General features: G+C 40.8%; 1 protein-coding gene across 2 annotated transcripts in view; it reads right to left on the reverse strand.

Annotated features, from left to right (window-relative positions):
• The window catches only part of LMX1B (LIM homeobox transcription factor 1 beta), a 602,295-nt gene that overhangs the window by 539,573 nt on the left and 44,967 nt on the right, over positions 1-17,755 (reverse strand). The gene's annotated exons all lie outside the window — the stretch shown is intronic.

Consider the following 17,755-nt stretch of genomic DNA (forward strand, 5'->3'; position numbering starts at 1 on the left):
TAAAACAGTGCTTGGATGAATAATCTGCTGCCAGAGTACAGCTCTGCTAGGCAATCAATGCAGTCAGGTATCTTGGCCCTGGCTACTAAGCTGCAGTGCAGGGCTACTGTATCCCATAGTTTGCATATGTCTAACTAATAGTTGCTTCTAATTCTTCAGTAAATGCAAAGCCATGTTTACTATACAGCTGGTTTAAATTCCAGCTGCCATCCAGCAGGCCACTCATATAATATATTCTGATTGTTATACAGTCCTGATCCCCAATATGATGCTATTCTTTCCCCCAGTTTTATGCCCTCTAACAACAAACTTCTATATAGCAATATATAGATAGGTGTGTGTGTGTGTGTGTGTGTGTGTGTGTGTGTGTGTGTGTGTGTGTGTGTGTGTGTGTGTGTGTGTGTGTGGTTTAGCAAGGCAAAGCACGAACCATGGAGGCAACTTGTCTGATGATACAATATAACCTATAAGCACCCTCTTCACTCCACCCTGCAAGAAGATATCTGGCTAATTTATAAATTTTGGCCCCATATCGTTACCCTTTATTACCGCCTTAAGTTACATGTAAAAACGTGCATCTCTCCATTGCACTATGCAATATATCAGGAAAAGGTTACAGACGTTTAATGAAAATATCTACTGTGGAAGAAAAAAGCTTCTTCTCATTTTAATGAAGGACTGCAAGACAAATACTATCTGTGAGTCTATTACAGTCATCTTGTTCTAGAAACATAATCAATAAGGCTATAGTGTGACTGCAGTGTCTAATGGTAAATGGCGTACAGCCCTATACATTTTAAAAGTACCAGATATATGACATCCAGAATGGTGCAATGTTTTTATATAATCATCCATCCATCCACAACCCCTTTTTTCCCATTTTTGCACATGGGGTCAGGGTGTCACTTCAACAGTCACAATCATCTAGAGCCAAGGTTACACTGCCAGGTGGCTAGTCCTGCTGTGAAAAATAAATTACATTATTATTATGATGATGATTATTATTATTATATAATTAGTGAAAAAAAAACAGGTTTTACTTGCTTCTTACCTAGGTAAACAGCCGGAAATAAGCTTCTCTTTTCAGGTGTAACCTGGTTAAGTATGCTACTCAGACCAAAATGGAGAATGAGAGAGTGAAACCCAAAGCTACAGGATCAAACTCATTAGCTTAATCTTCGTTGCTAAACTGTGAAGATGTGCTGTCTAATCTTAATGGAAAACAGAAGAGGTCAAAATATGTATGAACTGACACCATGGGGATAAGATTCCTACCATCTCTCTTTTAAAGCTTTGCAAAATAAAACAGAGTTAAATGTTAGAAAATCCATGTTTGACAAGCTATGTAGCAAGGCTTTCACCCACTGCATTGAAAGTGGCAACCTTTTTTCTCCTGGCTTTATCTCAGTTAATACTAATTTGTTCAGTGTGCAGCATTTAATTTTCCCTCTGTATTTCTGTTTTCTCTGAAATACACTTCAGCTTGTTTCTTTTTTGTAGTGGCATCTGCCAGTTCACTATCATTTTCCAACAGTTTTAATTAGTGGAGTCTGGTAACATTTGTTAAATGATACATGTTGAAAGCTTAACCATAACCATTACTTTATTTGATGTTACTGTTGCACTAAATAACTCAATAATAAAAACAACAAAGAATTAACAACAAATGACAATTAAAAATTAAAAACAATATATAATTTCAAAGAAAACAGAAGGCAGCTAGAGTAGAACAGTGAGTTATGACAGACATTCAGAAATGCTCACTTGTTCTGAAAAGGCAAGGCCAGAAGGGGCTTCATCAGTTTAGCAGAAGTTGCTAGTATAGTATATTGCGGGCCTTGACAGCACACTGCTAGCATGAGTCATTACAGTAAGTACAAAAATCTCAAAAGAAACATTTCACAGTGAGCTATAATCGTCTGTGTGGATTCTTCTCCTATGACGGACTATGAAAGCTGCAGGCATAGGGAGGTCTATGATAAGAATCTTGTAAATGCATGATTTGGAAAAAAATGTAAAAGAATCAAAGGCCTGTGCTTGGTAGAGGGTCTTTTCCTGTCATCACCAGGGCACTCCAGATGTGAAACATCTGCATTGTCTTACACTGGTCATCTATACCCACTGTCTCTGTGAGCCCCCTAATGTTTTCCCTCTTTACCGTTTGATGCTTCAGTAGGTCACAGACCCCTGAACACAAATCATTTTAGCTAGTGGTGGGGGGTGGGGACATAGTCTGGGAGGCTCTGAAATCTAATCTCCAAAGTTATTTCTGAGGGTTATTTTCTTTTTTTGCCCAGCGAGCATGGTTAATTCTAAGTACTCCACCAAAAACAAAGTGTGAGGGATCCAGTTCAGATATAAATGTTGTTCTTTTCAGTTACAAAACCTCTTGCTCAGGGGGGACCTAGTATTTTAAGACTTCTTGACACCATGCTGTGCAAGAGTTCATGACTTTCCCTTGGATACAAGACTTGCCTGCCTTTGATAGATGCGTAACATACTTCTCTGTCTAGTCAATAATAAAATAGAACTGTTAGTTTTTATTACGTGACACCCTGCTTGTGGTCCTTTTTCAATGAATTATTGCCTCAGAAGTTAATTTTTTTTACAATAGTAAAGTAAATTCTTCAACAGACACTTTTTTTTTATTTTTAAGAGTACACATGCTAACCAGGAGAGACATTAAAAGCATATTAAACTGATGAAGCTCAGAGAGAAGGCTAAAGTTGCACAGCAGGTAAATAAATGTGATTAGATGAAAAACACTTATGTCACTAAAGGCATGAAAAATACTACAGGAGTCAAGAGTGCTAAGTGCATGAGGTAAAATTATTGTAGACATACAGAGTGAGTATGCATAGATTTTCATGTAAAAGCACACAGGAATTCACATTCACAAGCAGACACACACACACACACACACACACACACACACACACACACACACACACACACGTTCTACATGGACATAATGAACAAACATACATACACATACCTACTTTATGAGAAGAAGTTAATTAGTATTTTTTTTTTTTCGGAAAGACAGAAGCATTTACATTGTTTGTTAAATATGGAAGGCTAAACTGGAACAGACATAGTTGGGCACCTGCTGAATGTGTATTAGTTCTAGCTGAAGTGAAGTCAATGAAGAACGGATAGAGAAGAATTTGCTGGGCTGGTTAAAGTAATAAGATTTGTTTCAGTGCATCTGATCTTTGGTCTAACAGACTTCCAAACACTTGGACAAGTAAATAAAGCACCCCAGGGAACAGCTAGTTGAAATAGGTTACCACAGGGATATACACAAAGGAATTCCCTCTTGTAATAAAAAGGCTGAAACTATGAAAGTATAATGCAGACTATAGGAAGGATTTATGGTTTCTATGAGATTAAAAAGCAAATACACTGACTCTGCTAATCTTATCTGATTGGCAAAATTTCTTCACTGCTTAAATAAAGAAATTTCAACCACGTATTTTTGTTATTAATTATAAACTGCTAGAAGTTCCTGAATCATTACATAGTAAAAAAGTAAAATGTTTACTGATTATAGACGGTTCTCCAGTAAATTAAATATTAAACATACAAAAAGCATTACAGTGACTGTAAGAAAATTAAGGTAGGAAGAAAGACTATTAAACTAAAGAAAAGTAAAAAGGAACAAATCAAAGAAACAGAAAGTGTTAGATGCACTTTTTTTTGGTTTGCTAAGTGAACTGTGTAACATGGGTTATAGGCTATCATGTGTTCATATATAGTAAACAGAAAGAAGAGAGGGTAACTCTATTGTAAGGTGCCATCTGAGATGGGCTCTTTTTCTGCATTTGACATGAATAAGGGGATTAGGACAGCAAGTTTCCGTCAATTCACCATGTTGGACAATAGGGCCAAAGGTTTAGTGTCACACTCCCTGATAAAAGTACAGGAGCCTGTCAATCAGATCTCTCTTAGGTACTTGTGCTTCTGACATAATCTTATTAAAAGATAAAACCAGCACAATCCTTTTTGTAATGAAAAGTTACATTTAATTGCTCTCATCCTATTCTTCTCTTTCCACCCGTGTGCCTTTTTAAACTTGGTAAAAGAGGGATGTACTGTGTTTAAACACCAGAACAGCATTTCTAACAGGATGGGATGCATCTAAAGTAAAAAAAAATCTGTAGTGATGGAGTCAGAATAAAGAATGAACAGCACTTGCTAAATACATATTTGTCAGGAATCTGACTGCAAATGTAAGAGAAAGGCTACCTGCAAACAAATACTGTACAATGTGTTCCTTTATTCACGATAAACTACTCTCACTTTCATTGCAGTACCTGTGTCATCAGTGGATTCCGGAATATTCTACTTATTGTATTCAGACATTATGAAATGTTTCCATTACAGTTAAAATTACTTTCTTAAGGAAATACATGATAGCTTTTGCAATTTATTTGGAACATTTAAAGTTGCAAAGTAAACCAAAAAGAATGAAAATGCAGTCAAACAGCATATGAAACTGTTAAAACCAGGCATGCAAATTTGGGTTATATTAAAAAAATAACAGACATTTGATCAATTAAATAAGGAAAAATACTATGATGATAATATTTACACGTCCTATAATGAGTACACTTCATATACTTGTTAAGTTATTACACAGTTCATTAGTCACAGGACAATTAAACAGCTGATATGAGCTCATATTTAATATCATTATGCAAGCTATTTTAGAAGCATTCACATGTTTGGTAAGATGCCATATCAGTCTTTTTCTAAAGTAAGTCTATATTTCTTCGTTCTGTATTAGCAGCTATCTTATTTTTGTCAGACAGAATAACAACTTGAAACAGTACTAGTTATGTTTCACAACTACTTTCATTCTACTGACCATTGCAGGATATTTGCTTAGCATGCTACTTACCGTTGATTCGCTTTAATCTAACTTTTCACTTTAGAATACAGTCTTATTTATATGAATTTTATTAAACTTCATTTTTTATTTTTTTAATCTATCTTTAGGACCAGTAGAGCGTAGACAAGGTTTGCACAATTAACTTAGTGTGCATTTTATGCATATGTAACAAGTGCAGCCAGTTACATTTATAGCTGGAAATCACAGGAAAGGAGAGACCATCCCCATATTACAAACCTTCATGAAAAATTAAAGACCAAACCAAATATCAGGCAGAGCAATGGCTGTCCTCCAACTTCACATTCCCATGACTTACTTAGACTGTACATATAGTGCATAGGTGACTACTCTGCCTTAAATACAGACCTGACCCTCACACATATATGTCCTATCTACCCACCCACCTACTCCAACATCCCTCAAATTGCTCTGTTGTAGACATTAGTGCTACTAGCACGATTATCCACCCATTCGGATGGTAAGCTATCCAGCTCGCAAAATATGAATCAATACGAAAATGTTGTCATACCTTCTCTTCTTAATCTATACTGTGAGCCTGCTGTCAGGGGAATAATAGATTCTTCTGGTGGTCAGCACCCTTAATGAATAATCAGAATGCTTCAGTCAGTCAGGATTATGCAACTCCATTGGCACTTTGTTGTTGTTGTTGTTGTTGTTATCAGGGTAAACCCTGTACACAAAATTATCTTTTTTTAGGGATAACTCAAGAGGATTGTCTGACTAAGACATTAGTTCAGAATCGCATAGCAGGCAAATTGAGATTGAGAAAATCAAACCCAGGTCTAGGTAACTACATGAACCATGATCTCCTTGTATTAACACTTAGAGAGCCTTAATCCTACTTGATAAACTGCAAATCAGAAGAATCAGCATGCAAACATGTTACTAATTATCAGAAAATCAAATTACCCTGTACAACTGAGTGTCTCCTACAAAATCAGATGGCATGTTTTCAAAAATACAAAAGTAGGCTAAATTAACTCTCAAGGAGGCCAAGTAACTTAAGTTTTGGTAAGAGTTTGCAATCATTTGTAATATTCAAATATTTGAATGTATTGCTTGAACTAGCAACACATGGAGTCTACTTACAAAACAACAATTACTTCATAGCAAATGGAAAATATTAATTACAACACTGTGAATGGGCATTTGTCTGAAAAAGGTGTATTATGTCTGGCTCAAACCTCTTATATCCCCTCTTCCAAAGTCACTGTTACAGAAAAGGCAGGTACATTTTTCACACAGACATAAATATTCTCTTTTTTTTTCTGCATTTTAAAAACAGGAAAACACCATTTTACATCACAATGCTCAAATCCGTCTAACTGAAGCACTTCTGTTTTAAAAGGAAGACTATCTTAACTTATAAACCCTAGCACTAGACCCCCCTATACTGTTCAGAAGGACAAGGCTCTCTATTCGACCTTACCAGCTATTCAGTAAAACAGTTCACTGTACCTATCCAGGCATGTCCCAAGGCATTTTCAGGTGTACTCTCCATTCCAACTGGTGAATCTGGGCATTTTGAGGCAATGTTACAACTGCCTCATGTACACAGACAACCCTCTCCTCCTACCATCAAACACTAATACATGCGAGAGATGCAATTATACAGCCAAACTGGAGGCTAAGCTCTCTCAACCCAAGAGTGGATCAGATAGTCAAGAGGAGAAGGGAATTACTTGCATCACACCACCAGTCTCACACAGACCCATTAAACCAGCACTGGCAAAAAACACACATAAATACATGAAAACATACTCGGAGACTCTAAATAAAAATATGCAAAAGCAACAGACACCTCCAAAGCAGACATCCAAGCAAACTCCACCCCCAACACAAACCATAAAACACATACTTCACAAAACCAGTATGCCACACAATCATAGCCCTTAAGGCAAAATAACATAACCAAAAATACTAGTGATAGGTGACTCTATAGTCAGGCACACTGACGTCCCACTCACTAGGCTGAATAAGGAGAAGGTTACTGTTAGCTGCCTGTCGGGTGCCAGGATCCGCCACATAACACAAGCACTCAGGTCACTCCAGAACAAGTACAAATATGACTCTGTCATTGTCCATGTTGATGTGAATGACCTGAGCCATACCTCCCTGGACTACATGAAAAGAGATATGGAAGAGCTCTCTGATCACGTAGCCCAGGCCGGCATGACCCTGACCCTGAGTAGCATCCTACACTCACCAAGAATGATACAACGGTATAAAGAAAAAAATATAAATTTCAACAATTGGCTAAGCTTCTGGTGTCATTCAAAGGGGATCCAGTGTCTGTCCACCTGGGATGACATGCTCGACAAGCCACACTGCTTCGCTAGAGACTGCTTGCACCTGTCACCTTTAGGCTTTCAAATACTGGCCAAGGCTCTTGCCACCCCCCATAGTGCCTTTTTTAGGCAAGGCTCAAAAGACAAACCCACTGCCATAAATAGCACAAGTAACAAAAATCTGATGGTAATGCTACTCAATGCCAGAAGTCTAAACCTCAAAATGCACGCACTTGAGGCACTCCTCAGTATGGAGAAAATCGATATATGTGCAGTAACAGAAACCTAGTTTAAGGCTCCAGAGAGCACCCCAGCACTATCAGGCTACAACTCATACCATACATTTTGGCCACAGAACCCAGACCAAAATACAAAAGGCGGGGGAGTATCCATATTCATCAAGGATACCCACACTTCCAGGTTACTGGCACAGCACGATGCTTTAGAGATCATCCACGTGCAGCTAACAATGGGCAAAACTGCAATTCAAATTGTAGCTTGCTACAGATCATCCACCATGTCCCAGGACCCCCATTCCTCATTTCTGGAAACACTGGGAAACATAAAGGTTCTAACAAACACCCTAATATTGGGTGATTTCAACTACCCAAACATTAACTGGGAGAACTACTCAAGTGCTAACTCCCTTGCCCAACATTTCCTAGAATTTATAAACTCAAACGCCTTGGATCAACTGGTCAACATTCCCACCAGAGGTGACAACAACTGGACCTGGTCATCACCAACATGGGCGACCGGTGTTCCACACCAGAGGTCAACCCCTCGCTGGTTAGATCTGACCATAAACAAATCACTTTGGATATTCACATTCTGCCCCCACCCCCAGACAAGGAAACCACCGTGAAAAACTTTTCAAAAGCAAACTTCTCGTTCCTTAATACCGAGGTGGAAAGTTTCAAAGCCCCCATGCTAAAGGATAATGCTGTTCAAGCTGCAAAATCCTTTACTAATGCATTCTATGGGCACCTACAAGAATGCATGGATCATGCTATCCCAAGCAAAACCAAGACTCACTCCTCCAAGAAAAGGAAACCAGTCTGGTAGACCCCTGCCATAAACAAGCTATACAATAGAAGGAGGAAACTAGTACAGAAAAGAGTAAAATCCCAAGAAGGGAAGACATCCCTGATCAATATCAGCAAGAAACTATGATCCCTCATAAAATTGTCCAAGATGAGCTTCGAAAGAAATATTGCCAAGGACTCCAAAGACAACCACAAGGCATTCTTTAGTTATGTCAAGAATCTAAGTGGCAATGCTCAGATCTGCTCGGAGTTAATGCAGAATGGCACAAAATACACTGAACCAACTGATATTGCCAACATCCTGGCAGATAGGTTCAGTGCAAACTTCACCCCCCTCTCACCCCCAAAAGGGCCCATAACCATACCAAAGAATGTAGAGCCCCTGAAATCACAGACACTCAGGTTAAAACAGTGCTCTCCAAAGCCAAAAACACAGCATCAATGGGACCGGACGGTGTCCCAGGCTGCATCCTACACAAGCTCAAAGATGAACTAACCCCTCACCTAAACACACTGTTCAAACTCAGCCTCTCCACAGGCTATGTACCCATAGAGGGGCGCACAGCAACGGTTATTCCACTCCACAAAGGTGGAGCCACAACAGGCCTTGGGAACTATCGCCCTGTAAGCCTGACTAGCTTGGTCTGCAAGGCTATGGAGCACATCATCATTATGGAACTCATTAACAGAGACATTGGGAACCTCCAAACACTGGACCATACCCAGTTCAGCTTTGTTAAGGGCAGATCATGCCTCCTAAACCTGGTGGACATTTTTGAGACAGTTACCAAGGCTATAGATGAAGGAAAGGTGGTACATACAGCATACCTAGACCTCGCAAAGGCCTTCGATACCATTCCCCATTCTGGTATTATAGACAAGCTCACTAGCCTGAACATAAACCCCTATGTCATAAGATGGGTTGCCAATTGGCTCGCGGACAGAACCCACATGGTGAGAGTAGCAGGAGCTAGGTCTGCCTCTAAACCGGTTACAAGTGGCGTTCCCCAGGGCTCAGTCCTAGGACCCCTCCTTTTCGGCATATACTTCTCAGAGGTACAGGCAAGCACAGGAGGACTATGGCTGACCAAGTTCACAGACGATTGCAAAAACTAGGGGCTATAATTGACTCTCCAGCTGACACAGACATTTTCTAAAAGTGTCTCACTGAGACGGATACCTGGTGTCAAAATCATGGCCTCAAGCTAAATGTCAAAAAGTGCATAGTCATTCCACTTGGAAAAAACAAAGTACACACAAACTACCACATAGGTGGTAGCCCCCTAAATACAGAAAATGTAATAAGAGATCTGGGGACCCAAGTACATAGTAATCTCTCCTTTGATAATCACATTGCCAAAGTGGTTAGAAAATCCTTCTATGTGGCCGACCTAATCACAAAAGGGTTTGCATCCAGATTAAAAGAGGTCATTGTACCCCTCTACTCATCACTCATCAGACCCATCATAGAGTACAACTCCCCATTTGGGATGTACCTTACAAGACATCTGCAACAGCTGGAAAGACAACAGAAGTACCTCACCAAGAGGATCACTGGCCTCAAACAGATGTCCTATGCAGCTCGACTGAAGAAACTCCAGCTGTACTCGGATGCATATCGCCTACTCAGAGGTGATCTCTGCTTGACATACAAGGCCATGTCCAACCCAGAATTGATAGACATGCTCCACCTAAAGAAAACCTTATCCCCTCGAGCCACACGCTCTAGGGATCTAAACCTCACCACAACAATAAATAGGAAGTGCTGGAGGGGTAGATTCCTGTCCCAGAGACTTCCCATGCTTTGGAACAAGATTCCAATCTACATTAGGCAGAGCTCCTCACTAACACTCTTCAAAAGAAACCTTGATGAGTGGATGGGAAACAGAAAGTTTACCCTGGGGATCCCTTCAGTGGCTCTGCTGGACAGAGAACTAATCTAAGGGGGCAGCAAAAGCCAACACATTCTGGCTAGGCTTATAAATGCCTTCGGGCAGATAGCCTAGTACCTACCTATGAACCTATATGGTGCATACAAGTAGGAGGCTGTGGTTAAGTGAATAACTTTCTGTTTCATGTAAACTGCAGAACAGCTGCTGTATACAAAGGATGTTAGGGTTAGCTGAAGTACTCAGGATGACAACAACACTTTTAACCACTACATGAGCTAACAAAGAACAACTTGAGTGATCACTTGAATTACTTCCTCATTCATCCTACTAACTAGATGAACCTTGGTCTCCATGTATTACCAGCCTACTAGTTACAAATTACTATCAATATTTAAAGTCTTGCTGCCTTACCATCATCTGGTTATTAGCACACTTATAATTTACATCACTGTATATAATTATTAACCCCATTTGTTTTAATCATTATTTATTTAATTCACTACGAATGATTGTTTCTCTCTGCCTTACATTACAACTATTGATGTATGGTAACTCTTCGCTGATGGTCATTGGTGGTTCCACTGTCTGACCTCATTCCATTTGAAAAAGAATAGATTTTCACGGGGTATTAATTTTTTCTTGTCAGATGAAAGTAGTCAAATCAGACTAACATTAGCTGCTTAAAAGATGTTTTTCTCCAGCTATACAACTGACAAATGCACATACTTGCTTATTTAAAAAAAAAGCATTTGCCTTTTTTTCTCAGTAATGGTAACCTTGCAGGTGATTATTATAAGCAGCAGAGGGCGTAGGGAGTAAAGCGTTCCACATATGTGCGCAAATAACTTTACCAATAATAAACACATTTTGGATAAAGGTCTGTCTGCAGTATTCCTATCATCATTTATTTTCATTTAAATGAAGATCCCTAACCATTTTTATGACAACCTTTGATTGTACATAGCAGTCAAGTATCAGTTTCCATAAGCAGCCTCCTTAAGCACACTATATTTAAGAGCCATGGTCTCTTCCATCAATTAATCATTAACCTAACAGCAGGGACAAGATTCTGTTTCCTGTACCCTAAATGCCATGCCCACATGCTTATATTTCTTCTGACCCACTGCCTGGCCTAGTCAAAAGGTAGCAGTAATGTGAAGTCTGTCTTGACAGCATGCTTTATCCTTAATTTATATACAACTGCTGTGTTGTGACCAGGTAGTCAAGTAGATCCAATAAGTATATCCAAATAGTCAATGAAACAGTGTGACTTAATAATATAAGACAAACCATGAGAACCATGGTGAGCTAGGAGTAGAGTTAAGTGAATAAGGAAAAGCAATACAGATTTTGAAGAAAAAAAATGAGAATTATTCATGCAAGAATGATGAAACTGGTAAAATTGCAACAAAATTTGTTAGGAATACAGCATCAAAACCAGTTGATGATATAACGATTTTGGTCCTGATTATACCACAGAAAATCCGACAAGCTCAACCATCAGATCTACTTCTAAAGCTTGAAGTTACAAAACTTCAACAGCCAAGACCAGAAGATCAAAGTTATGAAACACTGAAAACAAAATAAAAAACTATTTTATTTTTATGTTTTTGCAGGAGGGATCCCCCCGCACCCCCAGTCCCCCTGCTAAATAAATATACCAACCCTGAGATCGCACTACAGTGAGGAAAACAGTAAATATCCTGCTCCATTCCGTACGGCGATCTTCATTCAAAATGTTCAAAGTTTCAAAACTTCAGTCTTATAGTCTTAGCCATTTGAAGTTTGAAACTTCGAGCTTCTGAAGGGGATCCCAACCATCACATGAGGGCTAGTGAAGGTACCACTACAGGACAAACATCTGAGGTCAAGTCTCTGATGTGCACTCGGTCTGCAAAAGGCAGGATTCAGTGGACAGCATAGGCATACTTTAATGTGTAACCAGATCTATACTCTGAATGAGTTGTTGAGAAGGTGGATAAGAAAAACTCTATGGATGTATTCAGTCAACATTTTAGCAAAGTGATTGGTTCACTCCTAAGTCATACTTCATACAACAAGAAAAGGGGACAGGCACAAGAGATAAGCTTTGCAAATGGACAGAATAATGGACAGAGGAAAAAGGGAAGAGAAGTAACTTCGCCATTAGTACTGTTCCATGGGGCTGGTGTGGTAGGTGCATTTCTGTTAAATGCAGCTCTACCTTATCTCATAGAAGGATGGGAAACCAGATGAATTTGTTGCTGATGGTACAAAGGTTGAGTAAGTATAGTGACGAACATTACAAAAAGCATAAATAAGAACATTAGGAGATTGGAAGCATGGTCTGAGACACAGCTGCAGTGGTGCAGCAATTAGCATTGTCGCCTCACAGCAAGAGGTTCTCCACTTTGATACCCAGCTGGAGCACCTTCATTGGTGTGTGTGTGTGTGTGTGTGTGTGTGTGTGTGTGTGTGTGTGTGTGTGTGTGTGTGTGTGTGTGTGTGTGTGTGTGGTGTGTGTGTGTATGTGTGTGTTTGTGTTTGCCTTCTGTGAAGGTTGGGCACAATCAATCTGCCATCCAGTGATCCACTGTGGTGACCCCTAACAGAAGAAGCCAAAAACAAGAGAGAATGCATAATTTCATTTCAGCCCTTCTGTATGTTTCTTACCTGATGAAATGACAAACATGAGTGGAGTAAAAACTGGAAGAATAAGTCTAAAATATCCAAAACAGGAAAAGGATCTGGGAGTTAGAATAAAAGATGATTTATGACATCAGGCACTAAATGAGAGAGTATCAGTTGAACCAAATCAAATACTAGGGAATATATCCAGGGGAGTAGTAGAATCTGTACTGCCTAGGCTATATACACTTTAGAAGGCCTTGTAGATAACAAGAAATGATGATGTTTAAGAAAAGTAGCAAGAAAGGTTGCTGGGGTGGGGATGGAACCACATGTCTAACACAAAAGAAAAGATTACTAGAGACTGACCTTTACTCAGCTAAAAAAAGGATTGACAAAGGAAATATGATATGTGTATAACACATTTAACAACCACACCAAAAGACTAAAAAATATCCATCATATCTTTATATTATCTACTCTAGTGTCTATCTATCTATCTCAGTCAGTAGCCATTTTTCTGATTTGTTTTACCTTCCCCAATAGACTAACATAGGCTGCCATGATGATGTACTTTCATTTTTTCAGTCAAGGTGTTTGTCTGCTTAATGAAATGTTATGGGAAAACAATGCACCTTCTTTATCTGTAGAGTATAGCACTGAGAATGCTCTCATTTCCTGCTTATTTTTGCCATTGATCCTAAACAACGTATGCTGTGGTGAGGGACAGGCATGCTGCCTGCATCAAAGAACAGCATACCAAGGTCCTAAGGAATTTATAGAACAAGGTACAAAATAGGATAAAACATTATAGGCTGTCATACTCCATCGTGTAGGCATAGTACCCGGTGTAGAGAATACTTATGCCAGTGACCCCCTTTTTGATTGACCCTAGTTTACAAACAGGACACCATCTGCATACAGGCTGGTCCCAACATGGTAACCTAAGGTAGAAGCATAACTAGGGTTCATTAAAGGTAGCACCTGCACCAGGCACAAGGGGTCAGGGGCCACAATCTTCAGATGCTGATTGATCAGGTGTGTATTCATTTCTGTGCCGGCATTTCTAAATGCCCATACAGAAATATTGCTTTTGCAGTCAGGACTGAAGCAAAGCACTTCTGCATGTCTAGTGTGGTATAACCTGCATGCAATGAGAAGCACCAGGTCAGAGAATGGACCATTTTTATTTGTATATTTTAGTAGTGAGGAATGCAAGATTGGGAATCAGCACTGGCTGCTAGATGAGCAAGTCACAACTCTGGTTATGTACAGTCAGATGATGCTTTACTCAGCAATGCAGTGATCAACCTTTCACTATCGCAATGCTGCTTAGTATACAAACCTCAGCAACATATCAGCACTAGAGTACAAAAAAAACAAACAGCTTCTTTGCATAATAGGAAAAACTTGATAGACTAAAGAGTTTCCTAATATGCTGGTAATCTGCATTTATGATGTTGCCCATTTTCTACCACTGCAATCTCCAAAAGCATTGGGTCTCCTCATTACTATGGTATGGTAATGACGGGAGCTCTTGCAGCATCGGGTCGCCTCATTACTATAACATGGTAATGACTGGAGCTCTCGCAGCATCGGGTGTCCTCATTACTATAACATGGGAATGACAGGAGCTCTCGCAGCACAGGGTCTCCTCATTACTATAACATGGGAATGACAGGAGCTCTCGCAGCACAGGGTCTCCTCATTACTATAACATGGGAATTATGGGAGCTCTCGCTGCATCAGGTCTCTTCATTACTATAATATGGGAATGACTGGAGCTCTCGCAGCATCAGGTCTCTTCATTACTATAACATGGGAATGACAGGAGATCTCGCAGCACAGGGTCTCCTCATTACTAAAACATGGGAATGACTGGAGCTCTCGCTGCATCAGTTCTCTTCATTACTATAACATGGGAATGACAGGAGCTCTCGCAGCACAGGGTGTCCTCATTACTATAACATGGGAATGACAGGAGCTCTCGCAGCACAGGGTCTCCTCATTACTATAACATGGGAATGACAGGAGCTCTCGCAGCACAGGGTCTCCTCATTACTATAACATGGGAATGATGGGAGCTCTCGCTGCATCAGGTCTCTTCATTACTATAACATGGGAATGACTGGAGCTCTCGCAGCACAGGGTCTCCTCATTACTATAACATGGGAATGACAGGAGCTCTCGCAGCACAGGGTCTCCTCATTACTATAACATGGGAATGATGGGAGCTCTCGCTGCATCAGGTCTCTTCATTACTATAACATGGGAATGACTGGAGCTCTCGCAGCATCAGTTCTCTTCATTACTATAACATGGGAATGTCAGGAGCTCTCGCAGCACAGGGTCTCTTCATTACTATAACATGGTAATGACAGGAGCTCTTGCAGCATTAGGCCCCTCATTACTATAACATGGGAATGATGGGAGGTCTTACAGCATTAGGTCTCCTCATTACTATAACATGGTAATGACCCTAGGTCTGCCATCATGCCTATGAATAACAATTCTTTATGAACTGCTGTTAGACATGACAGCAGAGAGCACAAATAGTTACAAAGGTGTTAGTCTGCCGTACACATTATTAATTATATGATCTGATGTTGTCAAACTTCATTCCATCCTTGACAGATGGGACAGATGGGCTCAGTTCTGATATCAGAACCGACTCGGCTGTTACTACAGCTCATGCCAGCCAAAAACTCTCGAGCTTTACCTCTACCCAGAATCCCATTCTGTCTCAGTTACCTCAGATCTCATTTGCCTCTTACAGAAACGGTCATGTCTAGCTATTACTCTTGAATACTACTAGGTACAATTTTTGTCATTTCCTTGCAGTTTCTGTCTATATGGAGCTCTTAGAGTCTTCTGTTCTGGTTCTACTGGCACCAGTTCTGTTGGCTGGAGTTGCTTATTTCTACTAAGCTGACAATTATCCAGAGCTCTTCAGTTATTCCTGAACCAGAGACCTCCCAGAACCATAACTGCCCTGTCAGTTCTGGTGAGCAGGTCTAAACTCCAGTTTTTCTGAGTCATCCCTGCTCCTTGGAGCTTTGGCTAGAGTTAGTTCAGCTCTGGCTTCAGCCTCGAGGTTTGGTTCTTCAGTGTGGGGAGTGACCCCAGTCCTAAGGCAGTCTTTCTCAATTCCAGGCTCCCTTCTATCTTCAGGGGGACCGGCCTTCGAGGCTATGCAGAGGGCCTTTTTTCTAGCAGAGATTCAGTTGGGGCCTACCCCATTGGAACAGGTCCGCCCCTCTAGTTCTCTGTTCCACCTGCCTCTCCACAGGGACAGGGGGTGCTGAAGCCTCAGGTGTCACAGCCACAGATACTGTCAGCCTCCCCAGATTATCCCCTGAAGAGTTCTCACACAAAAAGAAGTACAAGAGGAAGCACTTAGATTCCCCCCAGGAATCAGTCACCAAAGATACAGATTTCAGTGAAACGGAGGGGTCCCCAAATTCACCCCATGAAGATGTCTCCTTTGGAGGCATCTTGGAAATTCTGTAAACAGAGGGGTGGCTGGAAGTCCCAAAACCCTTCCTCTGAGGGATCTGTCTACCTGCAGGCATTGGCACCCAGCCATTTACCTCTTGGGTGACTCCACCTGCTGATGAATTCATTCAATTGATTTCACAACAGGCATGGAAGGCCCCCAACTCCATTGAGCCCATCCCCAAGAGACCAGACAAAATACTTTCTGCACCTGAAGACAAACAATGTTGGGCCACGGGTCTGGCACTTGATACTATGGTTGTGACGGAACATCCTTATTTGGCCCAAAGTGAAAGAAACCTTGTCCAGGTGTGAGAAAGATGGTAAGACCCTCTCTGCTGTTGGTCTACATTCTTCCACCCTTCCAAAGGTCCTTTTCCAGGAACCAGATAAGTGGTGGTAAAATGTGGTTCAAAAAATCCAAAGGGCCTTTCCAGGATAAATGTTGAGGCAGTTCCTCCTAGGGCAGAGGGGGGAACCAGAATGGGAGATGCCACCCTCATGGCAGTGGTGGTCTGTAAAACCAGGGCTTCAGGGATTCTTTTCCAAGCAAGCCTTTTCAGCTCTTCTGAAGAGAGGCCTGACTGGCTTCCTCTGGAGGCAGTGAGGGGACGCTTATCATTGCACCTAAATGCCTGGCAAGACATAACAGATTCCTGGGTGCAACGGATTGTATCCAGAGATTATACCATTCTCTTTTCTCAACCTGCCCCATTCAGAAGAAAATCCACAGTGTTCCACCCAATCAGAGGGATGCAGCAGTACAAGAAATCCAAAAACTGCTGGGAAAAAAGGTGATCCAACAAGTCCCGCTAGACCAAAAAGAATCTGGAACTTACTCAAGATTCTTTATAGTGCCAAAGAAGCAAAGGGACTGGAGACCAATTTTGGATCTCAGTGTACTGAACAAATCAGTTGAACTAAGGAAGTTCCAGATGGTCATGATACAGTCTATTCTTCCTTTTCTGAAGAAAGACAACTGGATGTGCTCAACAGACCTTCAGGATGCGTATTACCACATAAAGATGGGCAAACGCTCCAGAAATGTACTCCACTTCTGACTAGGAGCCAGTCACTACCAATTCAGAGTACTGCCCTTTGGACTCACCACAGCCCCCAGGGTGTTCACCAAATGCATGGCAGTAGTAGCAGCTCACTTGTGACTACAAGGAATCCATGTGTTTCCCTGTTTGGACGACTGGCTCATAACCACTATGACCAAGTATCAGCTGACAATAGGCAAGGACTACACTCTCAGCACTTGTGCTCAGCTGAGGATAACAGTAAACCTAGAAAAATCACATTTTAAACCCAACATAATACTTAGGGTTCATAGGGGCAGTATTGGATACTCAGACAATGACAGCATCTCTTCCCACAGATCATCACCAGAGAATTGTAATTAATTTTCAAAAGTTAATCCTCAGGAACAAAGTTCCAGCAAGTTTAGTCTTGCAAGCCTTGGGATCCATGGCAGCTTCTATAACTCTGGTGCTGCTAGCCAGGCTTCAT

Source organism: Protopterus annectens, chromosome 16.part0, assembly GCF_019279795.1.
Source record: "Protopterus annectens isolate FY-2018-M chromosome 16.part0, PAN1.0, whole genome shotgun sequence".
NCBI lineage: Eukaryota > Metazoa > Chordata > Ceratodontiformes > Protopteridae > Protopterus > Protopterus annectens.